The 19,608-nt window shown below is 34.1% G+C and overlaps 1 protein-coding gene across 2 annotated transcripts in view; it reads left to right on the top strand.

The window, feature by feature from the left end:
- The window catches only part of LOC145293376 (glutamate receptor-interacting protein 2-like), a 535,093-nt gene that overhangs the window by 249,714 nt on the left and 265,771 nt on the right, over window positions 1-19,608 (top strand). The gene's annotated exons all lie outside the window — the stretch shown is intronic.

The raw sequence follows: 19,608 nt of genomic DNA, 5'->3' as shown, positions 1-19,608 counted from the left end.
TATCTTCTGATGTTCAATTTAGTTTATTATTTCAGACGAATGTACAATTTTTCAAGGCTTCATTTAGGAGATGAGGTAGTGTTGTATCTTTTCTGTTGTCATGATACCTTCCAGGCATTACCTTTTCCTCTTTTTTTTTGTTTGTATTTAACGGAGGAACTTGTAAAGTATCTGTACATTGCATAATTCATATGTATACACGTATTTGTATAGATAATGCACACGTGTATGCGTATAGATGATTCGTATGTGTACACGTGTAATTATGGATAGTGTCCTGTGTACACACGTACTTATAGATAATTTACACACACACACACACATATATATATGTATATATGCATATGTATAGAGAACGTACACGTGTACGTATAGATAATATACATGTGTAGTAAATATATTCTACACGCGTACATGTGGTCCTATAAGTATGTTCACGCACGTGTGTGTGTAGATATTATATATGTGTACGCAGAGGCAATGCACAAAGTGTTATAGGGTTTATGAAGATGAACCTGAAGTTCTACCTAACTAATATTACTGGTGAACCAAGTGCAAAAGAGATCCAGACAATTGTACTCAAGGGAAGCGTGAGGATACTAAAAAGAGCTCTCGGTTGGTTTCAATAAAAATCAGGGCAATGTTGGCAGTTGGTTTGGCTGCCCCATACCCAGCATTACAATCTTCAAAGAAAGAAAAAAAGTATAGATAATGCACACACGTACACGTTTACATATACTCAATATATATATATATATATATGATGATGATGATGATGATGATTGCAACGTCTTGTCAGACGAGTGCCACTCCCTCAGACACTGAAAGTTCATGAGCCCGAAAATGACATTTAGTCCTGCCGGCGAATTCACATGCTCAAACAGACATGACACTGAAGACGGTCATTGGTATGCATACATATGTATATGTGCGGGCGTGTATATATATGTACACACATCACACACACACACATATACATGCATACATACATACACAATACATAATACGCACACATACACACACACATACACACACACATGCAAACATACACAAGACGGTCATTGGCATACATACATATAAATATATACATGCATACATATCTATAAGCATAGGCTCATATATACCCATATACATACACAATGCATAATACATATATACACACACACACACACACGCAAATAACTATATATGTGCATAAATCTTTTCTATATAACGTTTAAGCTGATGGAGAGATTTAATATTATTATAAGTAAAAAGTTGTTGCCGATCATTTGTATGCATCTCGCCTGTGTTTGTTTCGATATTTTTTCGTTCTCCGATGCGGCATTCCTGTTAGTCTTTATAAGGAAACGCACACGAGAGCCACACCCCATTTTCGGAAGAGATGCGCTCAGTCCGTGTTTTTGTGTAGAAACAAGGCCGAGATCAATACTACTACATCGAATGGTAAGTGTCACTAAAAGGAACTGGAAAAATACCAGCATGACTCACCACGCGAGGCTAACAAGCAGTTGAAACAAAGTACATATGTAATGTAATTCGACGGCTTGTCTTTAGCTTTCGTGGAGCATTGGACTCGAGAGGGTTATTGTCTTGGGGAGGTCAGAAGAGGTGGTGGGAGATGGAAGTTGGTCTTTTTTTTTTTTTGTATTAGTTGGACTTTTTTTCTTCTTCTTCTAAATACTCAGCCGTCCAGAGTCAGATAAAAAAAATTTTTTTCAAACCACTGAGGAGTAAAAATGTGACGATTTGGGAACAAATTAAAGACAAATTTTTTTGAATAAGTTTGGTTTAAAATTTGTGAATAAGTTTCATTTAAAATTTTTGAATAAGTTTGATTAATTTTTTTTTGGGATAAGTTTGATTTAAAATTTCTGAGGAGTAAGATTTTTTACCATTTGGGGATGAAATTGAATCGAATTTTTTCAAAACATTAATTTCAAACTATTGGAGTAAGAATTTGACGATTTCAAGACCAATTAGAATAAAATCTTTAAAAATTGATTTCAAATTATTGAGAAGTAAGAAGTTGACGGTTTGGGAACAAATTGGAAATAAATTAAATAAAAAAAAACAAAAAAAACCCTGATTTCAAACTGATGAGGATTAATAATTTGACGATTTTGGAAACAAATTGGAATCTGATTTGTTATTAATTGATCCCAAAACATTGCGGAGTAAGAATTTATAACTTTTTGGAAAAATTGGAGTCAGATTTAAAAAAAAAAAGGGGGGGGGTTAAATCAAGATTACTTAATCACGGCGATTACGCGCACACACACACACACACACACACACACACACGATCACGAAGATTATGTGACGTAACTATATACGACATAATCACGTTGATAAACCGATTCTCTTTCGATCACTGAAGTTAAACAACGTTTAATCTGATCAGTACTAGATAAATTTGGATGGGTCTATTTGTGAATGTTATATTCCCTTGACACTTCCGTCTTCGGAGGAAGTTAGTTCAACTACGGCCACCGAGATATAGAAGGCCTGTTAACTGAAAAATGTCTGTAGGTAAGATTTGTCGAACTGTTACTGTCGATACTATATGATGGCATTTTTTTTAGAAAGAGCATTAAAACATGTTAAAGAAAAGAAAGGAATCCAATTCGATTAATAATGAAACTGAACTTTATTCAATATAAAATATAAATATTATCTATGTAAAATTAACTAATTTTAAAGCAATGTGCAATCCAATACATCAGTGTATATATATATAGTGTATATATAAAGCAACTCTTCAAATTATGAATTTATGGAACAAACAATTAAAAAAACATAAAACAAACAATTCTTGGCCTTCGGGACAAGATCACAGTGTAGTAGTATCTGTTCTGATGCTACAATTCACCCTTTCTGTCCTCGGCCGATGAAGAAGAAATCCTTCATGACTGAGACCATTTTTATTTTTGTTTCTATCCAGAGTACCCCTTATTGGGGAGCTGGATTTTCCCCACAAGATTATGTGTTGAAATATTTGAATAACTATTACTTATAATACAAAAACTATATTTAAAGTTTTGGTTTTCTGTTCTTCTATGTTCATTTTTTTCCATGTTTTTCATCAAAATGTGAAGCGTATTTTCATCAGTTACATGGTTAGGAATCCTATACTCCGCCATAGTCTTCATTTTCATATCAGTGCAGAATACATGAATACGAAAATTAAGTTGACATAACAACTAAAAGACAATCATACTATGATGTGAACATTGGTTAAAAACTAAGAAAATATAGTAAACATCTACGATATTAAATCAGGGTGGTAGTGAATTTGGGAGGAGACATTATTAATATTATTTCACTCACTAGGAGTTGTCTCACAGGCCATCATCAGTAATCGCTCACTGGCAGTAACCTGTGGTATTCGCTGGAGACCGAGTGACAACAAGTCTCTCCAAATTTCCAATTTTCTCCACCTCTTAACCACTCGTGCAGATGATTGCATGCAACAGCCGTTAGCCATTGATTTCTCGTTTGCATCGGCCATTGGTGTTTCCTGGGGTCTGGGTGACAAAATGCCTCCCTAAGGTACCAGATTTGAACTGCACACTTTCAGTGAAGGTCTGGTTAGTACTCTCCCACCTCGGACTTTCCATCCTCCCTGACCCTTCACAACTAGTTGATGTGGCGCCAGTCGATGTCATCTACAGCTTCTTTTTTTGGTACTTCACAGGGAATGTGGACCCTGCATAAACGGGTTTTAATTTAATGGCTGCTCCCTGAGGTTTTCTTTCACTTCCTTCGTATATATCTCATGCACTTTTTTGCAATCGAGCATGTATTTTATTTTTTGAATTTTTTTTTTATTTCTTTAATTAAATTTTATTCATACTTTTATTCCGTGGTTGTTTTTATTTTATTTTCATTTTATTTTTATTATTATATTTTCCACACTAATATTTTTATTTTTTGTTAGATTAATTTTTCATACATATTCAAATAAATTTTTTTTTTTTTTTTTTGGCCTCAAATAATACCTTCAAAAAAGTTTTCGGGATTAAATAAACAAATGAAAACCTTTTGCAGATGCGCTTTTTAGAGAGCAACCATGAAATTAAAACCCGTTTACGCAGGGTCCACATTCCCCGTGAAGTACCTTTTTTTTATTATTATTGTTGTTGTTATAATAATAATAATAATAATAATGGTGTTTGTGCAGTGTACACACTGTGCTATATTTTAGATAAGATTTTCAAGTTAAATCAAATTTTTATGGTATGTTTTTTTTTCATTAAATTGTTAGGTGAACGCGCAGAATAGTTAGAAGACCGCCTCCTGTTAAGAATGGCTTTCTAAATATCGTTATTATTTAAGCACGATGCGTACAACATTTATTTATAAGATAAAACACAATAAAATATGTTAACTAAATTTAATGTACTCTTTATTTTTAGTTCATATGAAAACTTTAATTAAAACTGATTAGTTAATGGATTTTTAAGATGAATTTGTGTTCTTATTATCTCGGGAGAGAATAGAGAATTTCCTATTTTATTTTCCGTTTCAGTCATGTAAATTATTTACAAATAAAATGTTATAAAACAAACAAACAAACAAAAACTTTTAGGTTTTAAATGTATTTCAAAGAAATAAATTACGCCCGTTGCTAAAATATTGAATTCATCGATCGTTTTATTAAAAAAAAGAAAAGAAAAACTATCGTGAAAAATGCTTCTAACTTTAAAATATTTGGAAATACTCAATGAAAAGTTTTATTTATTATTAAAAGAACGGACTGAAAAATATTCCCATATAAAAATTGTTTGGTTTGCGGTTTAAAAAAAAAAAATAAAATGAAATATTCAACTTTCTTTGATAGAAATAAAAGTTCGAATCACTTACCGTTATATTTTGTTTGATTAAAATTATCCCAACGTGCAGTTATGATAATTGTAATAATAATAATAATAATAATAATAATAATAATAATAATAATAATCTGAACGGAGAATTATTTTTTCTCTTTGGGAGAATAAAAAACATATAATTACATCAGCCACAATATAAGGCAGCGAAAAATATTTTTTTAATGGCCACGTGGTTAAACACCGGAAATTTTAGGCACCTTCGTGCCTTTACCTACATGTTGCTCTGGTAATGACGTCACGCTGTCATGTTCACTGGCCTGCTCTCTCGGTAGCAGGAGTTCAACTCGTCTAGGGTGAATGCCCTCAGCATACAGCCTCTACAATCTAACAAGTGCCGGCGTGGCAACGTGAGATTATGCCGCTTGAAAGAAACCGTTGAATAAAAAGCAGATTTACACGCACATTTATCGACATTAATGGTAGACTATGGCCAGGCACTTTTGACAATGGACGTTTGAAAGCAACTTTTCAATATTATTCACGTTGACGTGACAGAGAAATGTCTAAAGCACTTGATGTCAGCATTTCATGAGTATCTGGCCACCTGAAGCAAATTGGTGAGATGACAAAAACTAAATAAATATTTGTTTCGGAAATCGGTTGTTAGTTCCCCAACAAAGTGTTACGTTCACTCTGGGTATGGATAAATGCCTAATCATCATCATCATCATCATTATGACGACGACGCAGCAGCATCCCAGTCGCCAATCGGGAGCGAACCCACAAGACGACGACGACATAGTAATTAAGGACCCCGAAAGCGAGAGACTCAGCTGAGACACATTCCAATCGACACCGGTTGATTGCCAACGTATGTGTCATTTGCAAACATACACAACTTGAGTTGTTTGTTTTTTATCGTTGATTTTTAATATAAAGGAAATATTTATTTAAGCAAAAAATAAAGAGAATATATAGGGGGGGGGCGTTTTTTAACAATACATTTTAATAAATGAACGTAGAGGTCCTGATTTTTATTTTTATATTACTATTTTTTTAGTGAAAATTTTTGATGTTGCCCTTTATTGTCTTAGGTGAGTGAAGGAGAAATTGAACTCAGTAAAAAAATACAATAATAATAATAATTTATTAATATAAATTTAATATTGTTTATTAATAAGTTTTGTTAAAGAACAAAGTTCTCATGTACTTTTTGTTTCCTCGTTTCTCTTCTCGTTTCTTTCTCTCTCGCCCTATTCCAAATTCGTAGCAGTGGGTCGGCATCAGGGGACTTGTTTTTCTTGTTGTTGTTGTTGTTGTTGTTACCAAAAGAGACAAACAATTTTTTTTTTTTTTTTTCAGTTTGACCTATTTCATACTGATATACATTTTTCTTTACACAGGAATCACCACTTATCAAGGTCCGGAGGCCGTTCGAGGATAAGGATTAATGGGTATACATCAGTCAATGTGATTATAGCGTAGTAAACATAAGTAGTGGGAATTTTGTAAATTGGATTACTTAGTGGGACGGTTCATCAAAAACTTGTTTACGTTGGACTTGAAGACAATCAGGCAATTGAAAGACAGTTCCACAGTCATGCAGTTCTAAAAAAAAAGGAGCTTTGTTCATGCAATCTACATTTAGGTTTAGGCACAGATAAACAGTGTGGGAAATTATTGATAGTGGTTTTTGGCTACACGAGTGTTTTTCGTGAAAGTTTAGCGAGGGGAGACCATAGATTGAAGCTCAGGTGAGCACTTGCCATGAAAATAATGATAAAGCAGAGACAGGCTCGCAACGTCTCTTCTGTGGGAAAGAGGTTGCAGGGAAGAAAAAAGCCCCCCTCCTCTCTAAGCTACGAAGTCTTGCACAGTAAAGATAATTAAATTAAAATAAAAATGATTTTCTTAATTTCGAAATATTCAATTAAAAATTCCTTTTTTTTTTTTCACTTGATTACTAAATTGAAAAAAAATATCCTAGCAAATTTGAAGGTTCTCATAGAATTTGCATAGAATTTTTATTTGATTAAATAATTCGAAATAAGAAAAATGAGGCTATGGCGCTGAAATAATATAGTTGTTAATTAGATATTCTGAACATTGGGAGGGCATTTTATAACTATTCTTTACTTTCACCTAATAATTTAATAAAAATAATATCATAAAAAGTTAATTTAACTTGAAAATACTAATACGGTAACATAGCAATGGTTCTCATTTTTGTTATTTCGAATTATTTAATCAAGGACTTGATTTACTTGAGAAATCTACAAATGTTTTAGGGCGAGTTCATGAATGTTTACGGCAACTGCAGCTGTTTCTCGATTCGGTTTGCCATTTTATGTAAATTGGATTTGGCAGTCGCCAATCAAGAGCGAACCCAGGAGAGTTGATGATTGGCCCAAACTTTATCAATGTCCAGTGTTTAAAAGGCATCTCTGACGGCACCCTCTAGCGCCCCACTCTGGTGTTGGTGTTTATATTTGAACATGTTTAGAAATTTATTGTTTAAAGAATTTGCCCGTAGTAGTTCAAACACTTGTTGACTTGAAAACTAATATATATATATATATATATATATATATATATATATATATATATATATATATATATAATCCACACAGTTGTTTCGTCTTTTCAAGACTCATCAGTGTGGCTTGATGCAACCAGTGCACCAACCCCGAGATTCGACTTCGGATCGTTTATCACAAACAGTCACACCAGCTGTGTTATTTTTTTTTTAAGGTTTATCATCGCCTTTCTGATTTTTCAACCTGAAAGGCGATGATGAACCTTTCTAAGTAGGGAGTTGGGCAGCAAGATGTCGTTCACATTACATTTAAATTTCAGCATGTTAGTACAGTCATGATTCAATCAGAAAACAGACGATCTCTTAAGGAAATACACGAGAGGACCCCTAGCAAGCATTTTTAACATAATTGAGTGACGTTTTCAGTATAATTGAGTGACGTTTTCAACACAAATCGCAAACCGATGAATGTACTCTTCCGTCGTTAGAAACTTCTTGTTATAATTTTGTTTATAAATTCAAAGAATGTGCCGATTGTAGTGAAAACAATTGTTGACCTGAAAGTTAAGCTTTCAAAGCAGAAAAAAAAGAAGAAAGTGTTTTTAAAAAGACTGGTTTACGCATGATCACGTTTGACTTTGACTTTTATCCGAAATTCAGAAAAGGATTTTAACGATTTATTTGTTTCGTTTCGTTTATAAACTATGATTTTCTTTTTTTTTTTTTCTTTTCTTTTTTCTTAGTTTATGGCGAATTAAACACGAATTTTCTTTCCTTTTGGGTGAATAATAATCATGCCTCCCTAAACTGTCGACCTCAGGCAATGACGGAAGCACTAGGGCAATAGGTGAACGTTAATATGGTTAGATTAACATAACGTGTGGGTGTGGAGGGGGGGTGAAAGTGAAAGAGAGAGAGAGGGAAGGAGAGGGGAGGAGATACACAATTCTGGTGTAATTCAGAACAGAAAGCGGCACTCACCGTCGGAGGGTTGAATCGACTTCCTTCGAAAGAGAAAGTTTCTAGGGAATATCAACTTCACAAACGGTCCCCAGTCGCATGTATTTCCCAATCAAGGGAGATGACAACGTTAGGTTTGTGCAATTCTTGCCGAGAGGTGTCGACGTTCTTCTACATACAGCATCTGGTATTCTTGAAAGGTCGCCCCATCTGGTACTGGCTAGATTTACCGTTACTTAACTTCAGAGAACTAATGAACCACCGTGATTATATCGTATTCTGGCCTGATTCATAGCATATGAACTGTTTTTGTGTATTTAATGCTCAAATATTAAATATCTTTATATTTTACCTTTTCTATATTCTACATCGTCGACAGAAATTCCACCCAATTTACATCATTAACGATTACTTTACTACCGCCTTACACTCGTTAACTCTTATCCTCGAGTAGCATTCAAGCCTTGATAAGCGGTTAACCTCAATTTAAAAAGTTATTAAAAAGAAAAAAAAAGCAATATCCCCTGAAGAGGTCTCGAGTTACTTGTAACAGACTGACCGCAACTTGCTCATGAATGTGTAACGCCATATTAATGCTTATGTATAACAAATAAGAAGTTTGTTTGTGTGTATGCATATATATATATATATATATATATATATATATATATATATATGTATATATATATACACTCCTATAAATTTGGAGGGGGTTGTGTATCAATATCTTTATTAAAAACCCTTTTTTATTTATTTCAAAAGAAAATACAACTTTGTTATATATGGGTCGTGGAATTCCATTTATCTGCAAAAGATCTAGCTAGCTTGTATATTCTTTTAAACATTCATTTTAATTAATTCTCTGTTAGTTTTTTCGGCTTTCTTATGAGATGATCATCTTTAGTTAACTATTACGTGTAATTATATTCATGCAGATATTCTACATGGTTTATACCTGCGTAATATTTGCGTAAAAAAGTTACAGTAAACACAAACCTCTTTATATATGTATTTATGTATGCGTACATGTATTTCTTTAAAAAATTGCCTACAAAACTCCTCTGTCAGTTTTTAGTCTACAGACATGAAACTTAATATATAGGGTATTTGAACCATGCGAAACTTTATATTTGTATTTTAGCCGGGGAAAATCAGTGCAAAAGTATGAAAATTAAAAAAAATGGAATTGGCCATGTAAAGGTCGAACGACGGCATTATGAATATGCATGCATAACATAATAGTTATTGATTCATGTTTTAATTTTTAGCTTTGCAGCAAACATGTCTTCATAGCTCAGGCATTAACGTCAATGGAAAAAGTAAATCGTAAACTAAACGTTTTGGTTTCGATTCTTGGTGGTGGTGCACAAGTCATTTTTTTCTTTTAACCTAATCATTACTATATATTGGGTCCAATATAATATAATAATAAATACAAAATCTGCATTAATAAAAATATCATATTTAAGCGTATTTTACAACCAGGCGGCCTGCTAGTGTGTATATATATATATATATATATATATATATATATTAGGTTGTCCGGAAAATAATGGCCAATTTTAGAGAAAAAGGATTTATTAATCAAATAGGTGACACTAGACATTGAAATTAGTCAAAGTATGATCCTTGAACAGCCATGCATTTTTGCCATCTATCAACTAGATCATTTATGAGATGCTAAGAAACCTTTGAAAAAAGATTCAACCTCTGCATTAGATCTGAAAGTTTTGTTGCTTAAAAAAGCGGCTAAATGCTTGAAAAAAATGGTAGTCCGTGGGTGAAAGATCTGGAGAATAAGGAGGATGTGGTTAAGTTTCATGTCCCAAGTCTGTGAGTTTCTGCAGTGTCATTCTCGCAACATGAGGCCGCGCATTATCGTGGAGCAGGATTGGACCACGCCTATTCACTAATGCAGGTCTCAATTTTTGTAAATGATGATGCATTTCTTCGAGTTGATTGCAGTAAACCTCTGCCGTGATGCTCTGATTAGCATCCAGAAAGCTGTAATGAATAACACCAATTGCACACCACCAAACAGTCAGCATAATCTTCTGTTGGTGAAATTTTAGCTTTGGAAAATGTTTGGGTGGTGCATCACAATCAAGCTATTGACCTGATCGTTTCCGATTATCATAAAGGATCCACTTTTCGGTCAAGAAATGGATCATTAATGTTTCGCAAAAAGAGCATCGAACACACTTCAAAACGTCGAGCTTGTTGATTTTCATTGAGCTCATGTGGGACCCATTTGTCGAGCTTTTTCACCTTGCCAATTTGCTTCAGATGGTCCAACACTGTTGAACTGCTGACACCAAGTTCCCGAGACATTTCCCTGACACTTTGCCATGGGTTTTGCTCAACAATGGCTCTCAAATTTTCATTGTCAAGATTAGATGGCCGTCCTCTACCTTCTTCATCTTTAAGTCTCTCATCACCACTACGAAATTTCTGAAACCACCTTCGTACTGTTCTATCACTTGCGATGCCTTCTCCCCATGCCCTATTGATATTTGCAGTTGTTTGAGAAGCATTGTTACCAAGCTTAAACTCGTGCAGGAAAAGTAATCGTAAGTCTTCTTTTCTCATATTCCAAATTATGGGCTCATTCGCCCATAAAACGTTTTCTGAAAGAAAAAAGTAAGAAATTATTAAAGAGCATATATAAATCAATAATCATGTTGATGTTTACCTGAAATATAATGACAATCCTATGATAAAATCCAATTTCAAAACAGACTTCCTGAAATGGCCATTATTTTCCGGACAACCTAATATATATATTTAGAATATGAGAGATTATATATGATAAATTCCATAGCCAAACAACATCGCAGCCCACAGGAGCCATGACAGTCAATGAACCGGAAGCCCAAGACTTAAGTTTCGCCCTCATTTGGGCTCATCATTTAGACACATCCAAACTCAGGATTCGAAACCCGAGCCTCTTGCATGTGAGGCAAGCACTCTACCAACTGAGCAAATGCCCCACACACAATTCTGTGTTAGTCAATAGGATTCTATTATTCTATTATTCGATTTCTCGATTGGATAAACCAGAAAGGTGGAGATTAATGAGCTCCTGACGATCACTAAGAGAAAGTCGTGGCATATGGACTAAATGTTACGTTCTATAACCTGGAACAACAACAATTCCGATTAGTGACGCTTTGTTGCCTGTTGGTGGATATTTTGAACTGATTTAGGGGCGATAATTTAAGCTGGTTTTAAGCGAAATTGTTGCTGCGGACTTTCTTTTTGCCTCCTCAATTTGAAGTTATATTTTTAAATTCATGTGAACACTAGAATATTTCAATTAAAAGTCAAATATGAACAGGTAAAATTATAGAGGAATAAAAGGCGAATCAAATGAGGTATTGTTTGTTTAAACAGGTACATTAAATTTAGCTTAAATTTTCAGTTTTTGAAAAAATTACAAGTGCGGACTTTCTTTTTGCCGGCACTATATACCTGGTGAATCAAGTGCAAGAGAGATTCAAACAATTGCACTTAAAGGGACGGTCAGAATTTTTTTTTAAATCTCTAATTTGGAATATCTGAGTTAGCGTGTGAATGTTTGGCATTCGCTAGGATGCCCTATCCCCAGCTTGAATAAACTGATAAGAAAATTTTTGTAAAAATATGGAACGAGCTATGAAGATTCACGTTTTATTAATACAATACTTTTAACGTTGTATTGTGCTTTTACTTGCATCAGTATGATCAGATAGAAGTTCTGTATCGTTTGATATTTTGGAAAAATTTCCCTTCCTCAGATATATATTCAACTCTATCATTTCAATATGGTTTGGTGGAAGTGTTCAACTTTACTTCAAACGTGCACTCAGGGACTATTGCAAATGTGAGCAGTCTCACACTAATTAAAATGGACCTGAAATTAATTTATTTTGTTTTAAAATCTATTCTTATCATTAAACAACCCTAATAATGTAAGTCTCGCATTAATATTCTATATAATTTTATTTGTTTTATTTTATTCATTTATTTTTCTGGCTGTTTATAACTTTATTTGCATTTTATTTAAGTTTTAATTTATTTTCTGCGTTCTTGGTAAGACGGTTTGTATGTTTAAATTCAAGTATTTAAAGGGAGACAACTTTGTGGTAATGATTTCGTTTTTATTTCTGTTTTATTTATTTTTTAATTTTATTATTCAAATTGAGAGGCAAATTAAAGATCAGACATAGAGAAGCATATAGATGGGGAGGGGGGTATTATGCGAGATGATGTCCTTTTTTTTTTCACATTAGATTTAAATTTGTGTATGTTGATACAGTCAGGGGAACTGGGAGCAGGAAGAGAATTCCAGAGGCTAGCAGAATATACAGTAAAGGGGGTTGGATTTTGTTGATCATTGTGTTAGATGGGAGTATTTATGTCGAAGAGGCACCAGTGAAGTAAGTTTGTCAAAGCAGATTATATTGAAATACTTTTTTTTTCTTTTTTTTTTTTTTTTTTAATCCGACGAAAAACAGATTTCTGCTTAAATTGATAGTCTCCCATGGATGTGAGTTCTCAGCTTTTCGGTTTAAAAATAAGAAAAGGCTGATTTTTGTCAAATTGCTAAAGCCTTCATTCTTGAACAAATTCAGACAGAAAAATTCTTAACCCATGGATTAAGGATTTTATTTCAATTTATTCAATTTTATTTTTCTTCGTCAATTTTTCCTAATGCTCTATATATATCTAGCAATATATTGAGCTTGTGATTATTTTGATAGATTCCAATTTTTAAGATAATATCTATATTTATTTTTTTTTAGTTTATTTATATCACGCAATAGACCACTTGGAAGATAACATTTTATGTATTTTTTGCCAAAACACAGCGTAAGTTAATGCGTAGAGTTTGTCAAAATTCAATCTCTAGATTATGCCACATGAACTGCGGAGAGTGGGGCATATGCCCGAAATTGTATTCTATAATATAAATCTCACCTGTCTGTTTAAATCTATGTATGTATGTTTGTATGTATGTCTCGCTAAAAATTTCGACAGAGACGATCGATTTTCACGAGATTGATATCGTTTTTGAAGCCCGACCCTTCTGACGACAAATATAAAAAAAACTGGCTAAAAACATTAATTCTTTCACCCACAACTGAGCACTTTTCTACAGAGAGGGGTCGCTTTTTCGCTGATATTTTCGAAAGTTATCCCCTTTTTTCGATTGACTAGTCTTAATTTAAACCTTTGCCGCTTCCGGTTTGGCAATGGACGCAACGGCAAAAATGTAACCTTTTTTTTTTTTCACATTCTTTTCCTCCTTTGCGGTACAGGTTCGAGCCTACCTGCCTACTACCAATTTTTTTTTCTTTTTTGCTCAACACACACCTTCAAACACCCGGGCAACTCCGGACACACAGGGTAGTTAAATTATAAATTCCAAAAATTATTCTCCTAATAATAATAATGATAAACTAGATATTATTACTAGAATGGAATAAACTATACATTTTTACGATAAAAATATTTTTCTGTGATTTATTTTAATTTAAAATTCGCCATCTCTAAAAAAACGTTCTCTCTCTCTCTCTCTCTCTCTGCATATATATATATATATATATATATATATATATATATATGAAATAAAAACAATGTGAGGCATTACTTTTAGAACGCCTAAGATACGCTCCAAAAGTAACACCTCATATTTTTTATTTCACATGAACTAATCAGAAGGGGTTACAAATCGCATTGTTATGTTGACTGAACTTATGTACTCATGGCCTGAAAGTTTCGTCTCTCTGTTGCAGATATTGGTGGCATAAGACTCTAAGAAAGCAACCTCTGTCATGAACGTGCGTCAGAAGCAGAGATACATCTTTGAATTCCTGGATAAAGTACACTGAGAATGGTAGTGACTATGAAGAAAAATAAATTCTGGAGCACAAAATGGTTGCTCGTTTTAATGGTACCACTTACGTCTTTGTAGCTCTTCAATTTTTTAAATTAAAAATAGGCGACTTTACTTCTGGAATGTCCTGGTGTGTGTGTGTGTGTGTGTGTGTGTGTGTGTGTGTGTGTGTGTGTGTGTGTGCATGTGCATATATATGACTCGTATCTCAGTTATGTGTGTCAGAGTGTAATGTCTTTGAAAACAGGTCACTAAGATAATTCCAAACCAAAATGTGTGAATTATCTTGGAAGTGTCCTGGTTCCTGCAAATAATCTCAGAGGAAAAGAGACAGAGCATGGCAAAGAAAAGAAGGCTGCGATATCACTAAGGAGTGCGTCATAAATCTATCAACAATAACGTTGAGATAGGAGAGTACGATTTGTAATAATTCGTACGACTCCCATATTCTTAGATTACCCCCCTTCATCTTGGTGAACAAATTAACCACACCCAATTTAAACGGTCCATCTTGATAGGAATACTTAACGAAAAAATATATGAATAAAAGGCTCATTAAAGTGATCAACCATAGTTTAAGATGATCTGAAGGCGACCTTTTTATTGGCTACTACAGCGAGATGTAGGGGAGATCAACACTACTTTGTTTTTTTCTCGTTCCATATAAGGTATGATGCAACTTGATGCAAGAAGCTAAAAAGGGAAGAAAAATATTACTTTAAAGTTAAAATCTACCCAACGATGAGTGCCAGATGAATAGATTCCGACCCAGAAAACAGCAGTTCTTCCCCTTTTGTTAAAAACATCGATCATGGAATGTGAGGAGTAAAGGATACAATTAGTGAAGCAAGAGCTATGAGGCTGCTAAAAGTAAAACAAGGTCCACTTTCTGCTCTCCTAAATCTTTTCCATGATAACCCCACTTACGCTTGATTTTCCATTTATAATGCTGATTGTTTGGCAAGGAGTCATTGAGTCATTTACATGACTCGGCTGAGAATTGAACCCCAGTTATTTGGCCCATTAACAAATACTCTCAGCTGAAAGTGCTAAATTAGGCAGCTTAGGGAATATAAAATCAAAAAAAGAGAAATTTATGAAAATCAAACAACATTATCCAAATATTTTTTCCAAAGGTGTGGCTAATCTTTCTCTACTCGACTGTTATTTTCCGTAGAAGGTGCTCGACTGAGCTCCAATCTTTGGTTCTTTCCCGTAAAAAGTTGACAACAAGAACTCGTCTTCTACCACCACGGCAAATACTTTCTTGTTTTTTTTTTTTTTTCTCTCTGTACATGAAACCAGATGGAATTTCCATGAACAGTCCCACCCCGCCAAGTACTTCCCCTCTGTATAACACATTACTACAGGATTGTTTCCCTGCAGACTATCACATGGTCGTCTTCAAGTCCAATCTCGACAAATACTTAAGGAGCCGTCCTTTTAAGTAACCAATTTTTTTTCCCGGTGTACGATCGTTCTGTGATGATATGAAATATTTTTACTTGAATAAAGTCTCATCATCGGTAGCGGAATTAGACGGCAAATAGAAAATTTAAATACATGATAACATCAAAGTGAAGATATCCAAAAATTATGCAGCAGATTAAGATTGAAGTGTTTATAAGAGTCATATTACCCAGATATGAATGCTGTTTAAACAAAGGGTTACACTATTTTTATAGGTTGTTTACATTTCAAGTACCGTAACAAAATGGAAAACAAGCTGACAAATTGCTGATTAGATATTGTTTATCATGAGAAATCCAAAGAATATTAAATTATAAATAAAATTACAAAAAGTATATAAAAATATACAAAAATTAAAAGTGAGTGCCTCTAAAATAATAATAATAATAATAATAATAATAACTAGTAGGGATGATATTTTAATTCTTGCAGATTTCATATATATTATTATAGAGTTAATGCTCTATCGATTTTAATATCTTACTAGCAGGACCCATTAACCGGCGTTGCCTGGAGGAAGCATGCCCCTTCCCTTCGTAAGAAGATTAAGTACGGCTGTTGTTGGTATTGCCCAACTCCCAACCCCCTCATGTTAAGAACGGCTTTTGAAATAGACACTCCCAACATCCTCATGGTAAGAATGGCTTTCGGAATGGACACCCTCCCCCCAACCTACTTCTGTTAAGAACAATTTTCGGAATAGATCCTCCATTTTGTGGGGGGGGGGCACAGGTTGTCAAAATTTCTGCCCCAAATTTAATCTGGATAATCGTTATCATGATCCCCCACACGCAAATACTATGAACCAACCTTGAATTTTTGTGTGTGCAGTGTCGGTCAGAAAAAATGTAAATGTTAGGTACTTATGCATTTTTTGTTACCGTGCTGAAATAATGTTATTATTTTGAAAACCATTCTAAACATGTTAGAGGAGGATGTTTTGTCAGTAATCTGTGCTTCCACCCTAAAATTTAATAATCACGTGATTACATGTTCAATAATAACGTTATTAGATTGTCCCTGTATAAAGTTTGTGAAGCGTTTATAATATAGACAATTTGTTTATGTCAAAATGTTGAAAAAACTTATGTTTATATCAAGCGGGATATCCATGTTGATCTTTTAGATCCCCTTTTAGTTATAGGCTGTGCGTCGGTCAAGAGAAATAAAACGGTAAAAAAAAAATAACCTTCTTAGTGACATGCAATATGGTTTCCGTTCTGCTAGATCTACAACAGATATGCTTACGGTTATATCTCATAGGATTAGCGAATCTCTCAACGAAGGCTTCCTTTCTAGGACAGTTGCTCTTGACATATGAAAGGCTTTTGATAGGGTAGGGCATAAAGGTCTACTTCACAAAATCTCGAGCTATGGTATGGCTGGAAATGTCTTTTCAATTATTAAATCATTTCTCTCTGATAGGTTCATAAGAGTAGTCGTTGATGGACAGAAATCAGAAGTTCATAGTATCCTGGGCCCAACTCTCTTCCTGATCTACATGAATGATCTTCTAAATCATTAATAGACATTTATGCTGATGACACTACTATCTTTGTGGTACGATGGGGAAAGAGGTGGTTGGTTACTTTTAATGCATCTAAAACCAAGCTTTTATCTTTACATTATCAACGCTCTGATCTCCATCTGGCATCAATTGAAGTGAATGGCTCTTGTTTTGGGGAGGGTCCATGTTTTGACAATCTTCTGGGCTTGACATTTACTCCTGATCTGAAATGAAACACATACATCAAATCTGTTGCCATGGTTGCTGGAAAAATGGTGGGATCTTTCTATCGATTTAGTAGATATCTCACTGCTGATGCAATTCTCTACCTATATAAGAGCCAAGTACGTCCAAGGATGGCGTATTGTTGCCACATCTGGGCAGGAGCGGCTAGAAAGACTTTATCCTGCTTTGACAGAGTTCAAAATAGACAGTAGCCTAGAGGGGGATGCCCTTTTCTCTTCCCTGCAACCTCTTTCTTACAGAAGAGACGTTGCGAGCCTGTCTCTGCTTTATCGTTATTTTCATGGCAAGTGGTCTTCTGAGCTCCAATTTATGGTCTTGTGATTATGCACGTAGAATACTCACCCCCTCCCCCCGGTCATATTTTTGTACAAAATAATCATAAAAATAATAATAATGCCCCAGAAACAATTATATTGATTAATACTCGAAAAACTATTTATTTGCGAACCATGCCAATGCGGTATTTGTTGTAATCCACATTTTCCCCTAAAAACTTCTAAGAAGTTCGGCGTATGAAATTTATAGTAACGATTTAAAATAAAAAATCCTAAAAAACTTCTGTCCGTATCGTTTTGCAATAAAAGAAAGGTCAATAAACTTCTATGCGTATTGTTTAAAAGTAAAGAAAATAAATAAGAAGTGTGTTTTTTTTAAATTTTTTCCAAAAGATGTCTTCCTTGCTTTCTCTGTCTCTTTCGCGTTCTCTCTCTGTCTCTTTCGCGTTCTCTCTCTCTCTCTCTCTCTCTCTAGATATCAGTGTATCAGCACGGCCACCGAGAGCTACGGTATCAGCCGCTCAGCATGATTTGTTTATTAAATGTGTTGTTCGCCCGCTGGTATCGCAAACCTCGAATATCGTGATTATGTCTTTGTTTTAAGTTGCATAAAACAATAAGTTGAAATGAAAACAGTAGAAGTTAATTAATATTGTGGGGAGAAGGAAAATGAAACAGAAAATAAACTGGCTGTTTATCGGCCATGTTTTTTTTTAACAGCTAATGTGTTCGTTTATTTAATAAAGTATCTATTCTCGAATAAGCGGGTTGAGAGGTAGTAACCAATGAAAAGGGACGGAAATGTGTAAGGGAGAAATCATTATTTTCTATAAAGGAAATGAAAAGTTAATGCTTTGTATAGGAATTTATAATCCAGTTAAGAAGGGTGACGAGGACATAGTAAAGATGTGTATATATTATCCGGGTGTAGACTGATGGCAAGAAGAGTACTGTAGTAAGAGAGGGAAAAATAAGAACTACTTCCTTTGTAGAATTATCATGATGCCTCTCCTAGAGTCCAATATAGGGTTTTAATATAACGAATAAATAGTTTAGACACAATAAATTTGTATTTGGCATTTTATATATATATATATATATATATATATATATATATATATAGCGGCACTGATGAGTTGTGAAACAACGAAACAGATCTGTATGTCGATGACTAAAATATATTTTATAAAGCCCTCCTCTTGGGTTGAGCACTATCGTAAATAATCTCACTCGCCACTTAATTTAGCTGAAAAAATGCGAAGCTCGCGGTTTGTTTACAAACAAACGTTTGAGCCCTTTACGAGCGGCGGACGGATGTTTATTTAAATAGACATTCGGACAGATTAATTGCGGCCACCGCTTCCGTAGTCAGGGGGTAGAACTGCCGACTGTCATCACGATGGTTCCAGGTTCGATCCTCGGCTTGGGATAGGTGTTAGTCTAGCGGCACTGATGAGTTGTGAAACAACGAAACAGATCTGTATGTCGATGACTAAAATATATTTTATATATATATATATATATATATATATATATGGATAAAGTTGCGATTTCAAAAATATATCCATATGACTTGGGTGCATCAGCTTAAACTGAAACCAAAACTTATGAAAAAAATATATGCATGTACATATAGATAGATAGATAGATGTTTTTATTTTTTTTGTTAGCGATTTAAGCTTAGGTTTAGGCTTCTTATCACGACATGCCGATTTCGAATCTCGCTAGATTCAGCCACTCTGATGAGTCGTCGAAGATGAAACATGTGTCAGTGGATAATAATATTTTAAAAATAATATACATATATATATATATATATATATATATATATATATATATATATATATATATATATATATATATAACTTTAGTTCCTTCATCTATAATCAAAACCAAAACTTATG

The sequence above is a fragment of the Euprymna scolopes genome, chromosome 2, assembly GCF_053919585.1.
Source record: "Euprymna scolopes isolate OS-2025 chromosome 2, ASM5391958v1, whole genome shotgun sequence".
In the NCBI taxonomy this organism is placed as follows: domain Eukaryota; kingdom Metazoa; phylum Mollusca; class Cephalopoda; order Sepiida; family Sepiolidae; genus Euprymna; species Euprymna scolopes.
This window is presented reverse-complemented; position numbering and strand designations above follow the sequence as displayed.